Consider the following 23,568-nt stretch of genomic DNA (forward strand, 5'->3'; position numbering starts at 1 on the left):
TTGGGCAGTCTCCAAGTCCTTGAGCACTGGTCAAGATGTGCCATTGTCCCATTGGCTTCAGCAGCACAACTCCCCTGCCTTATAAGCAAGAATTTTAGCATTTTTCTTGGATGGAGATTGGCTCTGCCCTCATGCACACTGATGTCTACTGAGAGGGCGCAGTGGGAGCTGGGGAGAAGCACCAGGATTGGGAGGAACAGAACAGATTATGCAGAGAGGGACTGAAGTAGAAAGAGGACAAATAAGGCTATGTAGTGAAGAAGAAAGAAGATTTAGTGCTACACCAAATCTTAGTTTAAATTAAAATGTAAGTGTGCTTTGAATTATGAGGCTATCACTCTGTTTTGTAATATTTGTGTCTCTCTGAACTGCTGGAGACTAATTTTTGAGGTTTACAATGTCACCTTTGATAAAATTGTATTTCCATAATTCATGGTGCTTGTTAAATTGTTATATATAGAACTGTATGTATTATGAATTAAAGCCTGTAATAGCTTTTAGGGCCAGTGACTACACTGAAAAAATACTGAACCCATAACTTATTTGATCTGGTTTGTCATTAAGATTTGAATAAATTATTCAGAGAAGAGTCATTGATCAGATAGAGATAATCAAACCCTATCAGGAATATTTGCTGAATATATTACAATATTCAACAACAGAAAACGTAAGGTACATAAAAGCATGTCTGCTTTTTCAGTATGTTTCAGTATCAATCATCTCCTGGATTAGTGTTTTTCTCTATATTTCTTCAGAATTCAAGCCCTATTTTCTTTTCTGAGACCATTTTGAGTGTAGAGCTGAACTCTTCCATAATTTTTTGCAGTATGGAATATATCTGGGGAGATACATTTACACTTAGCCATTCCTGACAACAGAGCATTGTTACACTTCCATATCACATTGTTCAAACCAGAGCCTTCTTAGGCAAAGAAGTTAATACCCTCATATACCCTGCTACAAAAATATTAATGTACTGAGGATTTTTTTTAAGTTTGGTGGCACATATAAAAAATATATAACATCTTCAGACAAAGAAAATGTCCCTCACTGGGCACTTCTTTATGGGGGAAGTCTGAAACTGCAAATTACTGCCACAGTAACCCAGGGAATGCTCCAAAATAGCGAGGAAACTAAAGAAAAGGCATGCAGAAATTTGATATTTTAATTGACGTTTACACCTTTTACTTCATCTAAATTAAAGAACAAAACCATATGAAATCATTACAAATTCTCTATAATACATGGTTTAAACCTCTCTTGATAGGATAGCCTATAAAACAGATGAGGAAGCAGTAAAAAAAGATTGCTTTTAATCCTGTGGATTCTTTGTGGGTTATGACTGAAGCTAGGAGCTAAAAATGGCTGAGTTTATGATCTCAGGTCCATGTAGGACTGACAACTAAAGGAAAAGTGCCAGATGAGCCAACAAAGACTTTGGCTGCCATTAAGGGATTTTGCAATCACATTTTTCTCTGTTTGGGGCCCAACCCCAAGATGTTGAATATCAATATGAATATCAATAGGTCATTACCAGCAAGGCTCTGACCACTGCTGTATTAAGTGATGTCAGGAAAAATATACAGCAATAAACTCAATCCTCATAGTCTTCCACTTTGTTTGGTTGATCTATTTTTTTCTAAATTATGCCACTGGACGGTTTACTTGAGTAAGGTACACCTAAGCATTTAATTATACCTAAGCACTAATTGTATCCCTAAAATTGGGGATAAATTCTGTCCTCTTCCTTTTTGTATAATACCCATGAAAATTAATCACAACTACCTTATAAAAGGATCAAAAGCAGCATTTATTTTATTACAGATGATAACTCCCTGCTGGCTGATGAAAAAATAGGTTTATGTAGGCAGAAAGGAGAAAGGAACATGTAAAAGTCAGTATAGCAAAATAAAAGGAATGGCCAGATTTTTTAAGAAGGGAGAGGAAAAGACAGAAATTATGGCTATTTAACCTTAATGATATCCAAATTTATAATTTTTTATGGGTTTCTGATAGTCTGAACAAGCCACTGTATCTTAATAAACAGTGCTGATGACATTAATCAATATAACTTCTCTGAAATGTGTATATGCAGGCAGATCAGTTAGCAGATGTAAAAATAATGATCAATATATTGCATTAACAATGAGGTTTTGTTTGACAAACAATAATAATAAATAATTAATTGACACCTGCAGAACAGAGTTCTGGAAGCTCTGTTTCCATTTGGTTTATTTTCTGTATTCAAGGATAACTGATGTTTACCAATTGGTTTCATTTATTTCACAGCTTGTCACAATGATTCTTCAGAATGATAACTCTCTAGATATAATTCTAACTATTATACTTGATTCTTGACTTCTCAAAGAAGCAAAAACTATTTCTTGAAGCAACTTTTAAAAGAACTGTACTCTTACAGGTTATAGAATATAAAAAGCAAAATTAAACCCACAAGATATATTAAAAGAATTACACTCTTGCACTGGAATAGCATAAATAATTAAGGATAGAGCTTCTGTGTCAGATTTATGCAGCTGAGAAGAGAAAACTTGGGAAAAGCATGTTTTGAAATATTCAATATCCCACAAAGTGTAAATTAAAAATAAAAATTATACCACGGAAAATACTACTTTGAATGTTAATTGTAGCACTAGAATAAAGAGGAGCTGGAGGATGATAGTGTCTTTGTTCTGTGCAGGAATTATTTGCTCAGATCCACCACTAATATCAGTGGAAAGCCTTTGTCTGAACTGTTATGAACTCTGCTCCGAATGAAAGTCAGGAAGAGTGGCACTGCAGGATACCTAGGCACAAACCTGTGGAACACTTTGAATGAATGCCACATAATCACTAGGTATTATTCTAAACCCAAATACATGCTGAGAACCCCGTTAAAACACTGTCATTCTTCCTCATTACCTTTCTATCAGCCTGAATATTCCGTCTAAAATAAATGAGAATACTTTGGGGAAAGCAAATAGTTTTTCAGTGTTGCCAAAAGTGTCACAATCACCTTGGCCTGTTATTACAATTAAAAAAACCCAACGAAATATTATCTTACAGAATGATATTTGCTGCAGATTTTTGTGCTCTGTCTGGGCCATCAGCTCTCATGAATATCTGGACAGCCTCATGTCCATCCCAAGGCACTCTGCTGCCCAGACTGGATGACAACATTATAAGAGTTGGTTTGACATGATGGTTGTTCTTTATTGTACTGGAGAAGTGAAGATATGTAGTAGCTGTCATGGGGTGTAAAAATATTTTACAAATAGTGAACCAACACACAAAGTCCTTACTCAATTATTATTTGGGCAGAATTCTTTTGTTCTCATAAATAAAGCCGGATATAGCCTCAAAGCACTTATTCCACAGAACTGTTATTAGAAAACAATCACTGCAAATGCAATTATTTTCAGGACCTCACAGCAAAGAATGCCCTATTCCCCAAGCAGAGATCAAACCAAATAATTAGGAAAAAAGCCCAACGAACTCTCCGGAATGATTTGGTGAGTAATCAAAAGTAACAGAAAACACAATCTATGCCAGTGTATATTATTCCACTTCAAACACAATGGCAAAATGAAATGCAAAAGCAAAGAAAAGGCAGAAAGGGTTGTGTCTTATTGTCAATCTGTATAAGAAATCACTGGTAAAAGGCAGAATATGTAAATACATATATTTTAAAAGCTGAAAAATTGAAAGTGGAAATGGCATGGCAATCCATGGGCTGTTTCTGTCAGCATAAAATTTTCATAAATATACATTTTATGTAATCTGCTTTTTGGGGAATTTTCTTTTCCAAGCTAGGCTGTGACAGATGCTTCAATCAATTTATTTAAAGCCACAAGGATTCTGTGAACAATCGATTCTTATTGGAAATCCCTGTCAGAAGCAGTTATCCTTAAAAACATATGCTCATTGCAGTGCCCCACTGGGTCCTCCCTACCAGTTTATTAAGGGCCAATCTTAATAAGCAGTCACCATAAAGTTACCACAAGTATCTGCTCTAAATATCAGACACGGAAAATGGCTAATGACCAAGATATTACTGTGTGTGAAAACTTGAAAGAGTTACCTGTGGCACTGAGACGTGGCCAAAACACAGTTTTGGGATTTGCTGTAAATTTCCTCCTCTTTCATTTGGTTCAAGTCCCAGCTGAACACCTGGAAGGGTGGATAACAACTAAAGCTAAAGAGCTATGCTTTTAGAGAAATGAATTAGACACCAACAGAGCTAGGACTTAGGGACAAGAGAACATGTTCCCCTTAGGGCTGTGTTGTTCTGGAATAACCTCCTCTGGGTATAATAGGTTTGGGCAGCAGGGTCTGCAGGTGTCCTGTGTGGAAGGAGAGGATAGGAACTGCCTGGGATGCACATAATGAATCCAGCCTGCTCCAACACCAGTGTGAGAGATGCCAGGACAAGGACATGCCCAAGGGACTGCAGTCATTGGTGACCCACACCAAGGTAGAAGGGAGATAGTAAGAAGCACAAGTTAGCAGGAAAAACCATGCACACAATCCAAACAACCTATACTCCCTATCTCTTCACAGAAGGCATTGGAAAAGCCTGAGTGTAACCACAGTGAAAATAAGGGAATTTGATGTGAGGGTGAGAGACAAGTGTTTGGCTGAAGTTCAGCCTGGGAAAGAAAAACTTTCTTTTAAAATGTTTGCTTATATATTTTTTTTTTTTTAATGCCAAAACTAGTGATCAGAATCTTGTGTTAATTAAAGACAATGATTGGGTTATTGTGTCAAAAAGATTAAACTAAGCACAAACTGCAGAAGGCAAAGCAGTTTTGCCTGCAATGGCTGCAGGACCAGAGAACTTTTGCTGATACTTAGAATTGTAACCAAGTATGCAGCTACACCATGAAAAGCTCATGCAGAGAGAGTGCCTGATGTCACCAGCCAAGCTGAGTTTCATCTGCAGGGTGACCAGACTTGGAGGTTAATGCTTAGGAATGGGGGCCTAAGCCCAGCACAAGGCTGGGTCTTAGTGTGCCAGAAAGGAATAAGTCACTGGGAGGAAAGCACTCAGGAATTTGGCTGGCTATCTTTGCACCTGTTGGATAACCAAAGGCACAACCTTTGCTTCTGGAAAGAGATACTGCAGCAGTAGCTCCACTGCCAAATATTTTAACTCATTTTATTGATGACAGAAATGCACTGGAAACCAGTCAGTCCTTCTAAGACAGTGACATAGATAAAGCCTTCAGCAGGACTGTGCCCTCCTTGCTACATTGAACTCCTGTCTTTGAGACATAGTTTTCTGTGACAGCAAGGTAACAGATTTAGTGACTGAGAATGTTGTCAGAGACTGAAATAGTTCATGCCTCAAACATTGATAAAGTTTTTCTAATTATAACAAAAGCGGTACGAAGAATCTACAACCAAAGAAGCCTCCCTGAGGATACCTGATGGAGACTTTGGACTGAAAGTCAAACTACTGAGATTAGATAAAGGGAAAACCCATTCTAAAATCACCTGAAACAAACAAGTAAACAAGGAAAAGAATGTGATCCAAACCCAGCAGCTGGGCTAAGAATCATCTTTGGTTTGCTTCAGGGCAGGGGAGGCCGTAGCCCACAGACCCCTTTGCTGGGAGCAGGTTTGCACAGATTTCCCCAGCTGAGGTAGGGAGGAGGAGATGTTGGTGTGCTGTAACCTCTGCTCAGGGGCAGTGAGCCCATCCTCCCTGCAACAACTGGCTATGGAACCCCCAACTCCGGGAAGGCCACATCCATGGGGCATTCATGTGAGGCAGCTGGGGGGGTGCCTTAATCCACCAAAGGGCCCCCAAAGTGCCCCAGAGTCATTCATGAAGCCCTGCATCCATCACAACACTGCACGTGATGCAGCAAACCCAGAGTCTGTTGTAAGAGACAACAGCAAATCCCCCCCAAGGGAGGTGCCTGGATTTTCCTACCTGGCCTGAGGGTATATTAACCCATCAGATTCTGAGCTTTTTGGGGGACCTTCAACACCAAGAAGACCAGCTGGAGAGGATCAATGGAACATCGTAGGGATCCATGGAGTGGTGATATTTTCCTTATTCTGTCCCTACTACTCTTTCTGTCGTCCCCACCTCTTTTCTATTTCTTTCTCTCTCCCTCCCTCTCTCTCTCTCTCTCTCTCTCTCAGATTTACTATCAAATAAAACCTACACTATTGTCACAGACATGTGGTCTCGTTTGCAACTTAATTCAGGCAGAGGCATTTCTCAGAACCTTACCAATCAGATCTTGAAAGTCTCTTCTAATCCTGCTTGTTCTACGCCTGAGAACAGGTTACTTTCCCTGGCAACTATATAGTTACTCCTCTTTGGGTGAAATTATAACTCAGAAAGAACTGAGTAATAGGACAGAAATCTGCTTCAAGATAAATGTGGATCTTAAGTATCTACTGGGGCAAAGAAAAGTTATCCAGGGTAATTTAGATTGCTTCTCCTTGAAGTTGGATCACTTTTTTGGAGTTTGCCTCTTGCTGCATTCCTGCATTTTCATGTACCAAACAAATTCCCATGGTAATGCCTGCAAAGAAATCCTTCTCTGTGTGAATATAAAAGCAAGTGCAGCCAGCAAAATGTCAGAAGCTGACTGACATCAGTGGCAGGGTAGTATGGAAGTGAAAAAAATGGGAATAACCAAATTAGTGTTTAAGGCCACCCTATGTGAAATCACCTAACTTCCTTTGAGTGGGAGGTATGAATGTGTCCTGAGCTTCCAGGGAACAGGTGGTACTTTCAGCATTTTGCCCAAAGGTTCAGTAGATTCATGTGAATTGCCTTAGTCTTATCACAAAGTTTAAGTTAGCCAGCTGTTATCAAGGGCTGGACACTGACAAAGTTAAGTGCACGTGGGTTTTGGGCTCAGGAAATAAACATGTTATTTTACACACTTCTGTAAAAGTGAGAAGTTTGCTGCAAGTATGAAACACAGGTCCAATGCTCTGAAGTTTATGTGATGGCAGTTTGGATACCAAAACAATTCTGTGCACTCCCGAGTACCTTGGACCTTGGATGTTTTTCAAGGCACTTTTCCCCCGCAAGCCATATTCTCGCTGCACTATTCTTACTGACAGATTCTAGACTTAACATCTGAGGGGAAAACAGGGGATGTGTTACCAGAAAGAGCTGAAACTACTCTTGTAATATTGTGACAGTCCAGACTGCTGACTTCTACCTGCTTCTCTGCATATCTTGCCTGATAATTATGTCTCACTCTTTCTCTCTCCTAGCATTCTCTCACCAGCCTGCCTAATTTGTAAATTTTTAATTGGCTTCTAATTGTACCAGTATATCTGAATTATCACTCCATATTTCTGAACTGTCACTCTAGCCTAGAAGTAAAACCTAAAATAATAACTTCCCATATGAAATCATGCAGCACAGTATTCCTTATAAGAGGTAAATAACAGGGTTTTGGGTTGTAGTCTTGGATACAAGGAGATATTGATATGATCTATTACAACAGAAATTTAATTTTCACTACTATCAATTAAAAGCACCACTCTTAATAAATCATGGATGAACAGCCTTAATAAACACTAAGATAAAAAACGACTTACCATGTCTTTCATTTTGATGTATGTACTTAATATTGTCTTTCATCACTTCAGGAAGATAGTGATCTTGCCAAAAGCTAGAGCAGCAAGAGAGAGTTGGACTGATAAAGAGCCACTGCTCTGCAGCTAACTGAGGAATTTCTTTAGCTGCAAGATGTTATTAAAACTCTACTTTGAGCTTCTAAAAGAATTTAATCAAGGTGTCTCTCAGGAAGAGGCAGCAAACACTGAGCAGTGGGCTGTTGTTCTTTTTCTGTAATTCTCACAGCATAAAATAAGCAAAACCAATTAGATGTCTCACACAAAACATCAGCAGAGATTGCTGCGTGGTGAGCTCCATGGCTGACTTGGCAATGCTCATGGCATAGTGAGAAACTGGCAGTACAAAGACTCAGCTTTAGCTTGAAGCAAAAAAACCAGTAAAATTCATCAAAAACGACCTTTAGGGAATGGATGACTGGAGAGAATGGATGAGGTTGCTGGCTGAAGCCTGACCCGCTTTGGTAATGACCAAGTAGCTTTATTATCTGGATGTTTCGCATGATCAATTGGGTTCGTACTGTGTTCAAACTTCCATGCAAGCTGTAAGTACACAGAGAAAATCAGAACATTTTTTTGTTTTGATCTGCATAGCAGAAGCTCTGATTCGTCAACTTAACACTTTTCTTCTATTAATTGGTTCAGGCATTCTCCTCTATAATAGGATATATGCAACAATTGTTCTTATGGTGATTATAACTTCACAGTACTGACATTGTAATTTTGATTGAAATTGTAATTTCAAGTCCCTAATTTCAAATATTTCTGTTGTGAAGCAAAAGACATCCAATCTTGTTAAATAAAATTTAATCTTTTTTTACCACTTTTTAAATATTAAAACTTGACTAGCCTGCTGTCAGGGAGCAGGAGGAATGACTTTCTGTAAAAAGACTGTTATCCAGACAGAGTCTGTAGAGGCATGTATTTTACATATAGTAATTACAAGCACAAAAATCCAAAAATTTTAATATATTGGTCTTTAATGACTAGGAAGTAGGGCATTGTCTCCAATACCACCTCCACAGTTAAAAGATACCACCTAATTTTTGTGAAACAGAAAGAAAACAGATTAAAAATCTGCTTTAGCTTGATGTTAGCAATGATAAATGCTGTCCTTCAGGATGCAACTGAATGTTTATCTTTCTGCCTTTGCTTGAGGCAAGATGACTGGGTGAGTCACAGCACTAGAAAGGATGAGTTTGGCACTTGTGGACATGTTTGATAGGAACTTTTGTCAGTCCAATGCCATAGTCTTCATCTTTTTAACTGTGTCATGTACAACCAGGTGCAACCAATTCAGATAAGCCTGTTGTCGTAAGTTTAGGTGTAAATATCTTAAAAATTGAATAGCTGAAAAGTGAAAATTAAAGGCATAAAAGTTAGTCTTCATATGTACCAGAGGGTTTGAGTTACAGATCGTGGAGGAAAAACAGGCCTAAGTTTCAAACTTAGACAGGAATATTTACTGGTTTGTTTTAGTTTAAATTGCAAGTATGTTTCTTATGAAAGAGAAAATCTAATACATCAGTTATGAACTGCTGCACAGATGCATCCAACTTGCCACTGTGCTCAGTTTTACACCAGGAAAACTCCATTTATTTACAGTAAATTTCTTACTGAAAATTATGGTTAAAGCTCATAAAAATAAACTGCCTTACATTCTCTGTTAAAAAATATTTCAGAGGTATTTTCTGGAGAAACTCCTGCTGTTGACATTAGTCAGATCTTTCCAAACCATCTGGGCTCAGGAAACACCCTGTAAAATTCTTTACAGGTTTAGCTGCTACATAATATTAACAGAAAAATCCAGTTGTCATATTTGCATTGTGAGTCCACCTCATGCCGAAGAGGGGATGGACAGAAAGGTTCCAGTCTCACTGAGGGCCCACAGAGGAGCAAACAAAGCTCAGCTGGGGTGAGGCAGCAGAGCAGGGCACCAGGCACACTCTCAGGGAGCAGGTGGCCCAGCAGCCCAGCCTGGTGCAGGGTGACAGCTCCTCCTTGGGTTCCTCTTTGCATCAGGTTGCCGCAGCTTATTTGTAAAGTTCAAGTTCAGGCGTTGATGCCTGGCTTCCTATTGCCTCCTACTAATGCAGTGGAGGAAATGATGCTCAATTCAAACCCTCACAGTGAAAGAACTCCTCAGCATCAATTGCCAAATCAAAAACTTGGAAATCAGCAAACGCCAAACATAGTTCTCTTGCTGCTTTTACACTTTCTGTATCTATGCTACTATCTTAATTGTTTTGTAACATCCAGTGTTTCCAAAGACACCTACTTTATTCAACACACATATCAAGGAATTAATTTGCATTTGGGCATTGTATTAGGAAGTGTGAAGAAAGCAAAGTAAAAGATTTGGTAAAGCAAAGAAAGACACTGGCGTTAGAACAGGTGTCCTGATATTAAAATGAACAGTATTTCCTCCACGTCTTTGCTATTTGCAGACTCTTGAAAAAACTAAATCAAATTATATTAAAATATGAAGAGCCAGAAAAAGCTCAGGATCACTAGGAGTGGCTGGGAACAGAGCTGACCATTTCCCATTGCAGCACACACCTACACTCTGGCTGTTCAGTCTCTGAGAGTAGACAGGCACAGATGAGATGAAGCAGCAAAGAGCTGTCAAAGGGAAGGCACTGCCATTATTCCACAGGGGCAATGGCAATTCTGAGAGATGAGAACACACTGTGGGACATCTTGCAAACTGGTTCCTATACTCCATTGGAACACACTGAGAGGCTTTAGGGAACATCATGGCTCATTTCTAGCCTGCACAATTGTTTACCACTGAGTGCTGAGTAGTACTCAGTAGAAAATTTTGTATGCCCCTGGAGCTCATCCCAATGAGAAGCTGAACCTTGGGTAGGGCAGGAACCAAAACCCATGAGCTGGGATCATTCCAAAGCTGCAGGAGGTCATCATCATCTGAATTAGTGAAGATAAGACCCTTTAATCTCTGTTTACTCACTTATAAATGTGGATTTTTATTAACACAGTTAATGGTCATGCAACTAGGACATCCGTGAGTGGGTCCTCAAAGGACATGTGGAACAGACAGGATTTGAAACAGACAAGTCATCCCAGTGTGGGACAAGGACAGAGCACACCAGAACAATGAACTGTGGTTGCAGGTAGCATGTCAGTCTGCATTTCCTTTCCATATCTGAAGTTACATAGGAAGAGAGAACATAAGTGAGAAGTATTGGAGGCAAAAGAGAAGAAGCAAGTGAAGGAAATGGAACACTGATGAAGAACAGAATAAGGAGAAGATGTAAAAGTGACAGATAATCCACCTGATTTTCCCTCTTTTTCATCAATCAGAAAATTCCTGTGTCACTTTCATGTATAGGTTCTGATTACCTTCCTGTCCCTAATGCTGACTTTCCTGCTTTCCACACCATGAAAAAGCAAATGCCACAGCACTGCTAGAATATGACATCAAACTGGGCCCAAAATACCATCAAAGACCCACTTAATGGATTCTTGTAGTATCAGAATAAAACCATATCCTTGGCTGGCAAATGAGTGATCCCCCTGGATCATTTGTATAAATGAATGTTTGTCATTGCCCACAAAATTTCAAAGCTAAGTCACTTTTGAAACTTGCAGAATATACAGATTGCACTACAAATAGGAAAGCAGACAAAAAAAAAAAAAAAACAACAAAACACCCAACAAAACAAAAAACCCAAACAAAACAACAAACCAAACAAACCTGTGTATCTTGTGTAAATTTACAAAACTCCACACAGACTTCGCTTCGTAACTCTATTAACTTGCACTATTTGCAGATCAGCCTGAGAAATTTCTACCTGAAGAATACAGATGAAAATCCTCATTCTGCATTTCCTGCATTCCTGAAATTCACATTCAATTAAGAATTTATGAAAGGAAGGCATAAAGCCTAAATTGCACCATTAATTCTCTCATGTGCTAATAGATCATAGCAGATTAGAGAGAAAAGAAACAAGACAAGGAACAAAAGGGATTCTTTCTGTGAAACACAAATTATCTTTGACTATATACTCCTTGGGAGATGAGAAAGGCCATCATTGATTGTCTGTTAAAGTGGAACAAAGAATATTAGTAAAACCCTGTAGTTTCTCCTAATATTAAATCATCAGTACTACCTGTAACATGAACAGCAGCTCAGAGAGAGAACTAGATGCCCAACACCTACTGTAATTTTTGTAACTGTGTTAACTTCCCTTAAAAGGCATATTATTATGTCCCCTGTCCTGGTTGTCAACTAGGCTAGAGTTAATTTCTTCTTAGTAGCTGTCACAATGCTATGTTTTGGATTTGAAATGAGAATGGTGTAGATAACATACTGATGTTTTGGGTTTTTTGCTAAGTCTTGTTTATCCTAAGTCAAGGACGTTTTTTTCCTTTTCTCATGGTCTGCCAGTGAGGACAGACACAAAACAAACTGGGAGGGAGCATTGCTGGGACAGGTGACCCTGACCAAAGGGATGTTCCACACCAGAGAGCATCATACCTAGAATATGAACTAGGGGGAGTTACCTGGAAGAAGCTAATCTGTGTTCAGGAAGTGGGGTCTGACATCTGTCAGCAGGTGGTGTCCAATGGTATTTTGCAGCACTTGATTTTTTCCTTTTATTATCATCATTATTATTATTTAACATTATTGTTATATTTTCCTTTAAGTTAAGATGTCCTCATCTCAATATAGAGGTTGAGCTTTGATTCTCCTCCCAATTTCACTGGGGTTGGGGGGCAAGAAAGGGATTATTGGATGAGCACCTGTGTGATGGTTGATCTCCAGCTGGGCTTAAAACCACAGCATCCCCACAAACCTTCCTCAGTAAGCAGCAAACTGAATGTGCATATTTATGTTCTTGTTATCTTGGTAGCCTTGCTGGAGCTGTATGATTGCCTTACAAGTAAACTTTGAAAAGCAGCTCAGCAATGACTAGGAGGACAAAGTGGAGAAAGAAGATTGAAAAAGGAGAGATGGAGACTTGTGAATGCATTTGGTTCTGTTAGTGAAAATGCAACTGAAAATCTACAAAAGATTGCTGAAGAACAAGTAGGGATAGGGAACTGATGGTCATACTTGTGATTAAGGAGGAACTGCTGCTCTTGGTCTGAACTTTTTGCTGTAGAAACTGTATTTGCTGACCAGTAGGAAGAAAGGGAACAACTCCCTCTCATGTCTTCCTGAGCAAGGATTTCAGCCTGGCATTGTCAGAAGTGGGAGCCGCGGTGGCAGGGGCAGAGGCAGATGCCACTTTCTGAAGTAAACTGCCCCCACAAGCTGCAGAGCAATGTCAGGAGAAGAGAACAGGTGTCAGGGGAAACGCTGAAAAGAGGAGTTTGTCTGACTGCAAGATGAAACTACTGTCGTGATGAAGGCAACAGCTTGCAGATCCATGGAGCCCAGCCATCTCAATGTCAGTGGAGGGAAAGGCCACATGCCATATGTGAGAAATGCCACTCACTTCCAAAAATTTAACACAATTTATTGAAATCTTTTAAAAAAACACAATAGAAGACTGAATAGAGGAAATAATACAGCATCAGGAGCAAAGGATTTTTTCCCACCATGAATGGATTTTTTCACACAATGGATGTTCCTCCTTCTAAACCTTTAGCCCCTCCCAAAGTCTTGTCAATCAACTCCTTTTTTGCTGTCCAGTGGTGGAGATTACTTTCTTACATCTTGATTGGAGGTCAGGTGTTGCCATAGTAATGAGCCAACCCACCCAAATGCCCCAACTCCCCAGGCCATCCTGTGATAACACTGTAAGGGGGGATATAAAACATAACTATAAATCTCTAAAACTTCTCTTAACATATAAATAATATTTGTCTTTTAATTCTGAGAGTCAACCATCGCATTACTCATCTATCACACCACATATATCTGTAGTCAGTGCAGTTGTGGCACTGTCCTGGTGCCCAAGATGGACACTAGTAACAAACCCACTACTCCAACACCATCCTTCAGTCCATGCATACATTCACCATTCATTTTAAATGACTACAGAAGAAGTGTTTACACCTAAGCTAGTTAGATGATCTGTAGACAAAAGCGCAAAAACAGTACTAATAGCACACAACTTAAGTGACCTATTCTGGTCACCAGCAGAATGGTGAATCATACTTTGAAAATGCCTCTTCTTCCAGTTGCTTCTAAAGGAAACTCAGTTTTTTGAAATGGTTTTATGTTTGGTGAGGTGAATCTCAACTTTTCAGCCCTTCTCCTTAGTCATTCAGTGTAAAGTATGTCAGAGATGTGTGTGAAGGAGTAGTTCTGTAGTTATCCATTTCAGTCACACATTGTATCTCCTCAACTTAATGATATGAGACAGCCCAGTCATTTTGATGATGCTCTTTTGTCTGACTGAAATGACTAAGGCTTGTTTGCATGTAACTCTGAGCTCTGCAGCTGGAGAAACAGCTTCAGCACACATTATACAGGTGCCTGTACCCATTACGAAAGAAAAGTTTTCAGTCATTTAAGCTACGTGGTTAAAATTGTATCTGGAAAACTATTAATTAATCACTCTGCACAGGCATGCCACTCATCTGCTCAGAGCCCAATTAAAGTACACAATGGAAGACTATTAATGAACAATGCCTTAAATGCTAAGCAGAACACTTATGGCTTGATAAATAGTCACATTTCATTGGGCAGTCTTTTTAAATGCACCATTTGAATATAGATAAAAGCGGAGCCAGTTGACTTGCAGATGTTGCTTCATTAATGGATTAATGTGATGTGTAATAGATTATACTGATTGCCATTAAATCAAACTTCAACAGATTAGCTGACATATTTAAGAAACTGACTCATTTTCTATGTAATGATGACAAGATGACTCATCAGTATGACACTTTATAGACAGAAGGAGCACTTTTGTGTACTGGCAGACAGCTGGCTCCTGTACCACATCTACAGCTTGATTTTACTTTGAGGTTGGCCGGTTGACCCTATTTAGTCTTGTCCAGTGTAACAACAGTGACCAGAGGTGAGGGGAATGTTGGAAGCCTCCTCTTTGTGAGCTTTTTCCACACTGCCCTCAGAGACAGTCATGCCTGTCTGGCTTTGGGTGTAACCACCTGTACCTCCTTGCAGAAATGTAGCTCAAGGCAAAATTCAAAACAAGACTGTTAGACCCATATTACTGGCATCAGTGCAATACAGCAGGAGGCCCAAGAATTTTTCTCTTAGGAATTTGGTGTTGACATGCAAGCATGAAAGGTAACTTTAAAAAAAAACTAGAAGAGATAACCTGTTTTTAAAAAGTTGCTTGTATTATTTTTCTGCAGTTTATTTCCCTTTAATCGTCTGGTGTACTTTTTCACCTACTTCCCTTAAAAGTTTGGTATGTAAGCTAAGAAATACTATGTGATTTTTTCAGTATAATCTTGCATTGTGTACTGACTACAGGGACAAAGTAGAAAAGTGCATACCATAGGTTTGTTAAAACAATAGATGTCCTTGAAGAAAGTATTTCTCTCTTAAGGGAAATTCACTGATGAGATAAAGCCACATTATAAATAAATATTCATAGTTTCAGCATGTTCCTAGATTAGCCTTATATATTATTTTAAAGGGCAAAATCTCTTAGGCTCATGGTAGGCATCCTCTGTTATTATCCTGAACATCCATCTCACCACTGCTGCACTGCAAATATTCTTTCTTACTGCACAGCATTAATAAAAGTGCCTATATTATAAAAAACATGAGCTACCTTCATTTTTCACACTAAAGAATAACCAGTGAGGTCCCTTTTATAAGATCTTAGATAAAGCCATTTAGACAAAAGATACATTTTGAAGGGAGGCAAGAGCCTTTTAAACCTTTACAGGTTTAAATCTGTAAATCCCTAAATCTAACAGTTTATGCAATCTCTTCAAAAGAAGAAACTGTGTCTTAAGGGAAGCTTGGCATTTCATGTGTGAACTTGCAAAAGAAAGGAGACAATAAAGCTGTGGCAATTTTGTACAGTCATAGCTGTATGCATTAGTTTCATTTTAATGTCAGACTATTTTACACTTGGTCCCTGCACATGTATTTATCCAGCTGTGGTACGAATGTACTTGGGGTTTTTTGAATAGGTTTCTTATTGGGCCCACCTCAGCTCCCACAGGTATTTGCAGAGATGCAGATCCAGTGTAGATGAAGTAGCTTTTTCCAGGTGACTTGAAACACAACACCCAGAATTTGTGTATTGTCATGGGGTTAAATCCCCACTTACTAACCCATCTTCCCTCAAAGCAAATCTGCATCTCATATTTGTCATCCACCTCATGAAGAGGTTTACAGAACATGAAGAACTTCTGAAAATCCTGCCCCAGAGGAAAAGGTTATATTGTGATATCTCTAACTGAGGATCAGTGGGAACTGCAAATATATCAGGCTAGGTTTTTAGCTACTTTTTTCGTGTCCTTGCAGATTCATTAAAAAAAACCAAACTAGAATCTTCCAAGTTATTTCATTTGTTGAGAAAAGTTTAAATGTGACAATGTCATCTCTAAGACTTCCCTTATTCTATGGAGACAACGCTTTCCATCTCAATTGGTTAATACCATCATCAACATGCTTTATGTTCATCAAAGTATTCCAGCGGGCTGGAAACATGCAGTGGATGCTTGGTAAGCCACGTGTCCTTCCCCCCATGCTTGTTGGGATGTTAAATCTTCATATCCCCAGTGCATCAGCCATTAGTTTGGAGGCATATTTTGAAGCTTTTATTCACAGAGGCTTAAATACTGATCAAAAATTGTCTGAAATCATCAAGGTCTCTGCTGGTTTCTCAGCCACTTCAGAAGATGCTCTTGTCAGCATGGTCTGACTCATCAGTCTATTCTCACACTGATGATTTATTAGAAGAAAATAAATGAAAGACCCCATGGATCCAGCAATTCAAGATTTTATAGCCAGTCTGTGTTCAGCCTGTAGCACTCACTCACAGAAACTGGACAGAAAAAACGTCCTTCCTTTTTTCTAGGCAAAATTAATTTCTCCGTTATAATTCTGCTTCTTTTTTCCAGTCTCCAGGCTGGCATCTGGTGGCTTAGATTACCAGAAGGACCTTGAGGCAGAAGGTCAGCCAGGGGCACTGCTGGAGACTTCAGCAGCACAACACAGCTGCAAAATCCCCTTTGCTGGCAAACCATCAGCTGGCTGGCCCTGAGCAAAGAGTGAGCTGTGTGCCAAGGGGCGGCGGTGAAAGGATGGATGGGAGCTGTGCTGGTTATTCTTTCAGCAGCATCTACTTACCACATCTTTTATGATGAGCTCAGAAGGGTCTTGTGCTTCACCAAGTCGCCCTATCCTGTACAGTCTAACAGAAGATGCTGAGAGCTGAGTGAACCTTACCTACCCTTTCATCTCCACAAGCAGCCTCCAGTGGGTAGCATTTGGAGTCATGCCCTGGATGAGGCCAGACTCATTTCTCCAAAAATTGTGTTTATCTTACAGTTGGATCAATTTTCCAGTTGGGTGAAATCTACCCAATAACATTAAAATAAGTAAAGTAAAAGTAGTAAAAGAAGTACAAGAAGTACAAGAAGTACAAGAAGTAAAAGAATTAAAAGAAGTGAAATCGCCTTATAAAATTATTAATTTCTTGGACTGAGCACATTAATGACAAATATGTAGCCAGCATTGCTGTGTACCAGACCTTGGTTGTCAGAGGGGGTTAGCACACACAGCTTTAACAGAAGGACCCGCAGTGCAGAGGTGGATTAGCATCCCAGTGTTGAGAGAGGGATCCAAGAGCAGGAGGGGCAAAGTAGAACAAGATCCCACAATCCAGACTTGGGATAACTACAGCTGCAACACGTAAGAAAAGACAGTGAGATCTGACTGAACAGCTTTGCTATTATCTAGTTTCTAACATATGTCAATTTCTTTTCCTAAAACAGAAAAACATTCAACAAGAGTGGTAAATAGAGATTTTTGAAATAGAAAACAAATAGATTTATTAGAGATGGGATGTTTTTCCTCAAATTTCCAGAGTTTTGTGGATTACAAACAATAAACAAGGCCCTATGCCTTCATACCATTCAAGCCCTGGAAGGAAAAAGGTAAGACATTACAGAATCATCCATCAAACATGAAAGCACATAGTAAAGATGTGTTTTCCTGAGAAAAGTGTGTATTTTAAATGAAAATGTGCTTTTGAAAGGGTAATTTATCAATCAAAAACCACTCTAAACTGCCTTTGTACTTTTATGCAACTTTCTTCTGAAAGACTATAAACGCTTTATAAAGCCTGGATTAGGTACTTGGGGATACAATGAAGTATACAGAGGAGATGCTGTTGTTTTCTTGCTAATTTTCTGAGTGTCAGGCAATGTTCTCTGCTTATGACAGGATGTTTTTTGTATTTTTTATTCATTATGTTTCCCAGAGAAGAGGTACCACTTTGTATGAGATTCTCTATATCATTTTGCGATTGATAAAAAATTTGGTATGACTTATGTAGGTTTTTGTTTGCTTGAAGAGCAAGGGTTTAACAGTATATATTGCAGCTCATATGATCCAAATTTGATTGTAAAGGAGTTTTTTTTTCCACATATCTGCTGCCAAACCTTACAGATTCCTGCATGCACTGTTCCCCTGTTACAAGAAAGGAGTAACACAAAATATCCAGACACTGTCGTACTGTGTGTAAGGACACAGCAGATCAGTGCATATTCTGACAATAGTTATGGGTTAGAAATATATTCTAGGAAAATATTAAACAGCCCTATTACTCTATGTCTCCTGGCTGATGTGAAATCAGACATGGGCTATGGATCTTTCTATTACACCAGCTGTTTATGTCAAGCTTGGGGCGGTCACAGCAATTAGTGTGAGTAATATGCATCATCTTTCCAACTCACTTACCATCGACTCTGGCAAGCTCTCACACAAACGACATGAAAGACACAGTCTGCCTGCTCTTCCAGGCTATAAAAGCCTGGTCTTCCTGTTTAACCCAAATGAATGAGAAGTTCACGGGAAATTTCTTCAATTCTATTCTATGGAAAGCAGTTTTGATAGCATAGAATCGCCTTTGGAAGGGACATTTAAAGGTCATCTAGTCCAACTACCCTGCCATGGACATCTTCAATTTAATCAGCTCAGAGCCTCATCCAACCTGACCTTGAATGTTTTCAGGGTTGGAACATCTGTCATCTCTCTGGGCAACTTGTTACCTGTTTGTAAAAAGTTTTTTCCTTTATGTAGTGTGAATAGACCATTCTTCAGTTTAAAACAACTACCCCTTGTCCTATTGCAATAGACTGTGGTAAAATGCCCACATCTTTCTTATAAGACCCCCTTTAAGTACTAAAAAGCCACAGGGAAGACCTTTTGATAGGTTGTGTCCTTCTTGTGTTGTGGAGCCCAGAGATGGATGCAGCATCACAGGGGCGGACTCCTGAGGGAGGGTGGAGAAGGAGAATCACTTCCCTTGCCCTGCTGCTTCGGATGAAGCCCAGGATTATGGGCTGCAAGTGCACACTGTTGGCTCATGTCCAGCCTCTGATCTCCCAGCACCCCTGGGAGTCCTGCCCAGCCCCAAGGGCTGCTCTTGGTCTGTTCATCCCCAGCCTGTATTGATACCAAGGGTGCCCCAACCCAGGCACAGAGGATCTTGCTGTTGCATATGGACTCACCTGATACATGAGAAACAAGGCAAAGATGGATAGAGAAACAATACAAGAAGATCTAATCAGGGGGTGGTTCAATATCAAAGGTAAAATAACAAATAAAAGAATTTTAGAAACATAGGCTGGTCCCCTGTCTAACTATTCTCCTGAGGTCATTTTTCTGAAGTCATCGTAGTGAATTTGGGGTTTATTTTTGGCAGGGCAGAATTCTTTTGCAGGAAGAATTGGAAAAACAAAGATAAGCATTAAGCACAGTAAGTGATCTAAGGCTAAGAAAGCAATGGACCACCTTAATGAATCACAAAGTTTTATTTCTTTGTTTAAAGAAAAATTCAATTCAGCCATATTCTGTATGTCAAGGAATATTCTGCCTGACTTACACAGAGCTGAAGAGCTCCTGTGTACTGCTATAAACAGAAAGATAAACATATCATCTTCTCAAAGGCACAGTGAACAGCTGTGTATTGAGAATATCCATTAAATAGATATCTAAAACAGAATTAATTTTTGTTCATTATAAATTCATAACAGGCAAGTCTGTACATTTCATGCTGACTCTAGTTTTATGCTGTCAGAGCTTTTTAAATATGCTACATTGCCTCAGCACTTCATTTTACTGCAGACTGATTGTGTTTCTCGGATGGTTCTATAATTCCTCAAAAAATCATCCCATGGCAACAAAGCAAATAGGTTTTATGGAGTTATTTTTTCCCCAAAGTAAGTTAAAAAAAATCTTTTGAAGGCAGCTAGCTTTTGAAAGATTTTGTGTGTGTTTGTTCCCACTGGTTCATTCTACCTTTCCAGGGAAGAAAACAAAAACATCAAAAATTTTCTTCTCAGCATAGACCAATCAGACAAAAGGTTTTGCCCTTAAAGTACAGAACTATTCACATCATGAACATGGTTTTAATACACAAAGTCTTGCATTTGTGAAGATTTCCATGTATCACTTTAGAGAGCTCCAATAGCATTATTTTAATACTGGCTTGTTTTGAGTTTTAGAGTCCCTGATGACTGCCTCCATTTCCTGTGGAGGACCTTCAGGAATATTCCTGTTCACACATTAGGATGAACATTTCAGCCTTGAAATGTCCTCTGGGGTGATTCAATGAACATGTTTAAGAGTATCCTGTGCTTGAAAAATGTTGCAGAAGCCATTAAATAGCCCAAACTGCAGTACAGCATATCCCATACCTGCTCCTTTCCCAGTGGACTTGTTCACTCATGTTTGGCACATCTCTTCAAAAAAATTATCTGTTATCTGGGATACCTCACAATGCAAGTGTCCCAGTGATCTTGTCTGATGTCTCTCCTGGGCAGCAGCCACTATTTCTGGTCCTCACTGGGCAACAATTATGTATCTATCTGTCACCTTGTCTCCTGCTGTACCCCAGGGAAGGACATTAGCTCCTGAACTCACACCGTCTGTATGAAGTAAGGGATCCTAATTCCCCCTTCATCATTTTCTTCCCCTGCTCTTAAAAGGTTCTCTTGGACCCTCTGGCATGACCAAACCCTAGAAGGGTTCTCAGTGAAAAATTGAGGACATTCCAGTGGTCTGGAGCCCATCAGGCAGACCAAGTCCATGTGAGTGAGTCCAGATTTGCCAGCCCTTGCTTTAGCTGCCAAGACACAGACAAGTCTAGTGGGGACAGTGGGAAATTCTGGTGCACCAGGGTGTGATTTTTATTATTAGTGTAAACCCACACATTCTTATAAGCATTTGTGTAAACATTGCCTTACCCAAAGCTGCAGGGTGGTCATCAGAGGATGTGGGTTACACAGCTGTCAGGCTGGAATGAAAACACCTGCAGCTGCTCCAGGCACATCTAAGGATGCTGTGCCACAGTGAAAGGGTACACCCCAGTGCCCAGCAGCAGCAGGGGCCTCACCCCTGTGGTTACTGCAGGATTACAGCGGGATGTTCTGCACTTAGGAGGCTTCACAGAGTCAGACTTTGGGGAAACCTTGGGCAGGTGTGGAAACAGGCCCTTGGAGACTGCTCCACACCCCCTGCAATAAGGAGAAGACTGCAATTATGTTTGCTGGACCAGAGGCAGTGGCACAGTGTTTATGGCACAGGTCCTAGTGAAAGGAATGGAGCTCCTCCCTGCACTGAGACATCTGCTAGTCTGCACACCCTCCTGGGAGCACAGCACGTGAGACCTTGCAGATCCGCCCAGTTCCAGTGTCCAGTTCCCTGGTCCCCAGCCCAGGTGCAGCTAGGATGTAGAGTTAGAGGATGCAGTAAGAGGGTTAGAGCTGTAAGGTCAAACCTCAACTCAATGGGAACAATTTTATAGTTCAGTCAGTCAGCTCTTCCTATTGTTTGTTTTTATTCTTGCATGGACATTGCAGGTATGAGTCTAAATTATTCTATAGAAAAAAATCAGCTTGGAAATAGCTGCAGGGAGATTTTGGCAGGCATAAATACACACAGCTTTGCTAACAATTTTTCTTCTGAGCCCCATTGCAGGAAACAAAAGATAATTAAAGGTAGTTAGAGGCTGAAAAATACTGTTTCAGAAAGCAATGTGTAATGACGGCTCAGACGGCTCAGTGATTGAGCTGCCTTTGTAAAGATACAGTCTGCCCTCAGGCCTCAATCTTCTGGGCTGAACATGTTTGTCAACAGCCTACCAGCACTTTCTAGGTGGCATTTGGCACTACTCAGAACTGGGTATTACAGCCATGTTTGTGGCAATGATACATTGCATTTCTGAAGTTAAATTACTCTTCCAGAGAACTTACAATGGTATTGTACTGCACGTATGTATTTCCCTGACTTCAGCATATTAGCAATCCTCTGTGTACATTGTTGTGCTGGATAGGCTTTTCTGATCATAGAAATTGATTTTCAAAGCTATTTTAATTTACATATGGGAAGCAGAATCTGTGTTCACAAAGTCAAAAATTCTATGCATTTAAAAAGAGAAGGAGAGAGGACTGTATTTCTGAACATTTTCTGCTGTCTGGACCATGAATGAATTACACTAAAATGGTTTGGGAAGTGCTTTATTTTCAACCTTCTGACCTTTTTTATTGCCCAGGTGACCTTCCACCAAACTCATAAGCTGGACTTGGGAATCTCGTTTAAGACATCTTAGTTAATTTCTTTAGATTCAACCAATGCCCAAAATAGTCTAAGTATTTTTCATGAGATTCCTATAAACCTCCATATTTTAATAACCATTAATCATTTTAATAATCCCCTTTCACAGTGGGGAAAGTTGCCATGATGCTTGGATAAGTCTGTATAACCAGGTCTTTATCATCTTTCAGTGGGGAGATTTTTTCAGTCTTGCAGAAGGTGTGTGTGGTGAAACAAAGAAGTCTTTCTCCAGAATATACAGGACAGCTCCCCATGAAAGATGAGTAGCAGGAAAACATGAAGGAGGCAATGGAGATCCATAAAGCACCTTCTAGAATAATTACTAGTAATTCTGATTACACAGCTGGGAAGTTCAAGGTGACGTGAAGGGTCTCTGTTGCAAAACTGAAGAAGCAAGGAAGAGCAAGCAGATTTATGCGTTTTTAGTCAGCTAAATTAGTTAAAGGAAATAAATTAAAATGTGGATATTTTTTCTCTCCCTTTATTTTTAATATTGAATAGAAATCAAACTGGCAGTTACTTCTTATTATTCTGCTTCTTTCTTTTTGTCTGCTGCAAGTTTTGTAAACTATATTGAGCAGGGTGAATAAATATGGTGACCATCAAGTCAGCATCACTCCCTTATTTCTACCTTATATTCTCTTTGAATGGGTTTTTCTCCAGACTGCTGTCTTTTCATCCTAAAGTGAGAGCACAGACATGAGTAAGAGTAAGGAATATAAAAAAGCAACCTTAATGTAGCCAATGATCAGTTTTCAAGACTATCAAACATGATGTCCAAAAATGCCAATGAGATGTAAACACATCAATAAAAGAGAAAGTTCTCATCTGCCTGTCCTCCAGCCCCCTGAATCTGCAAAAGGAAGAAGGTGGTTACTGTAGCTGTGAAGATTTCACAAAGAGATTCTTCCTTCCCATCTGACTTTATGTGCTTGTTTATTTTAGTCAAACTTCTTTCAAATATTCCACAGCATCAGGGAAGAGGGGTAAGCTGGGGACAATAAATGAAACCTTCATCTTGAGCAAGTTTGAATGGTACCTGTGTAGCTTAAGGAAGGGAAATCAGGGTGAGAATGCACTTTACAATGAAGCCTGCCCAGGTGCTAGCATCTGAAGTGACTCACCTGTTTATCCCACTTCTACACACAGATGCAATAAGCTGTAAGATGCAGCCCATTGTGTCAGGAGAATATTGTCAGATTCCTGAC

This window comes from Melozone crissalis, unplaced genomic scaffold (assembly GCF_028551555.1).
Source record: "Melozone crissalis strain CALT ecotype California unplaced genomic scaffold, PUWL_Pcris_2 ptg000013l_1, whole genome shotgun sequence".
Lineage (NCBI taxonomy): Eukaryota > Metazoa > Chordata > Aves > Passeriformes > Passerellidae > Melozone > Melozone crissalis.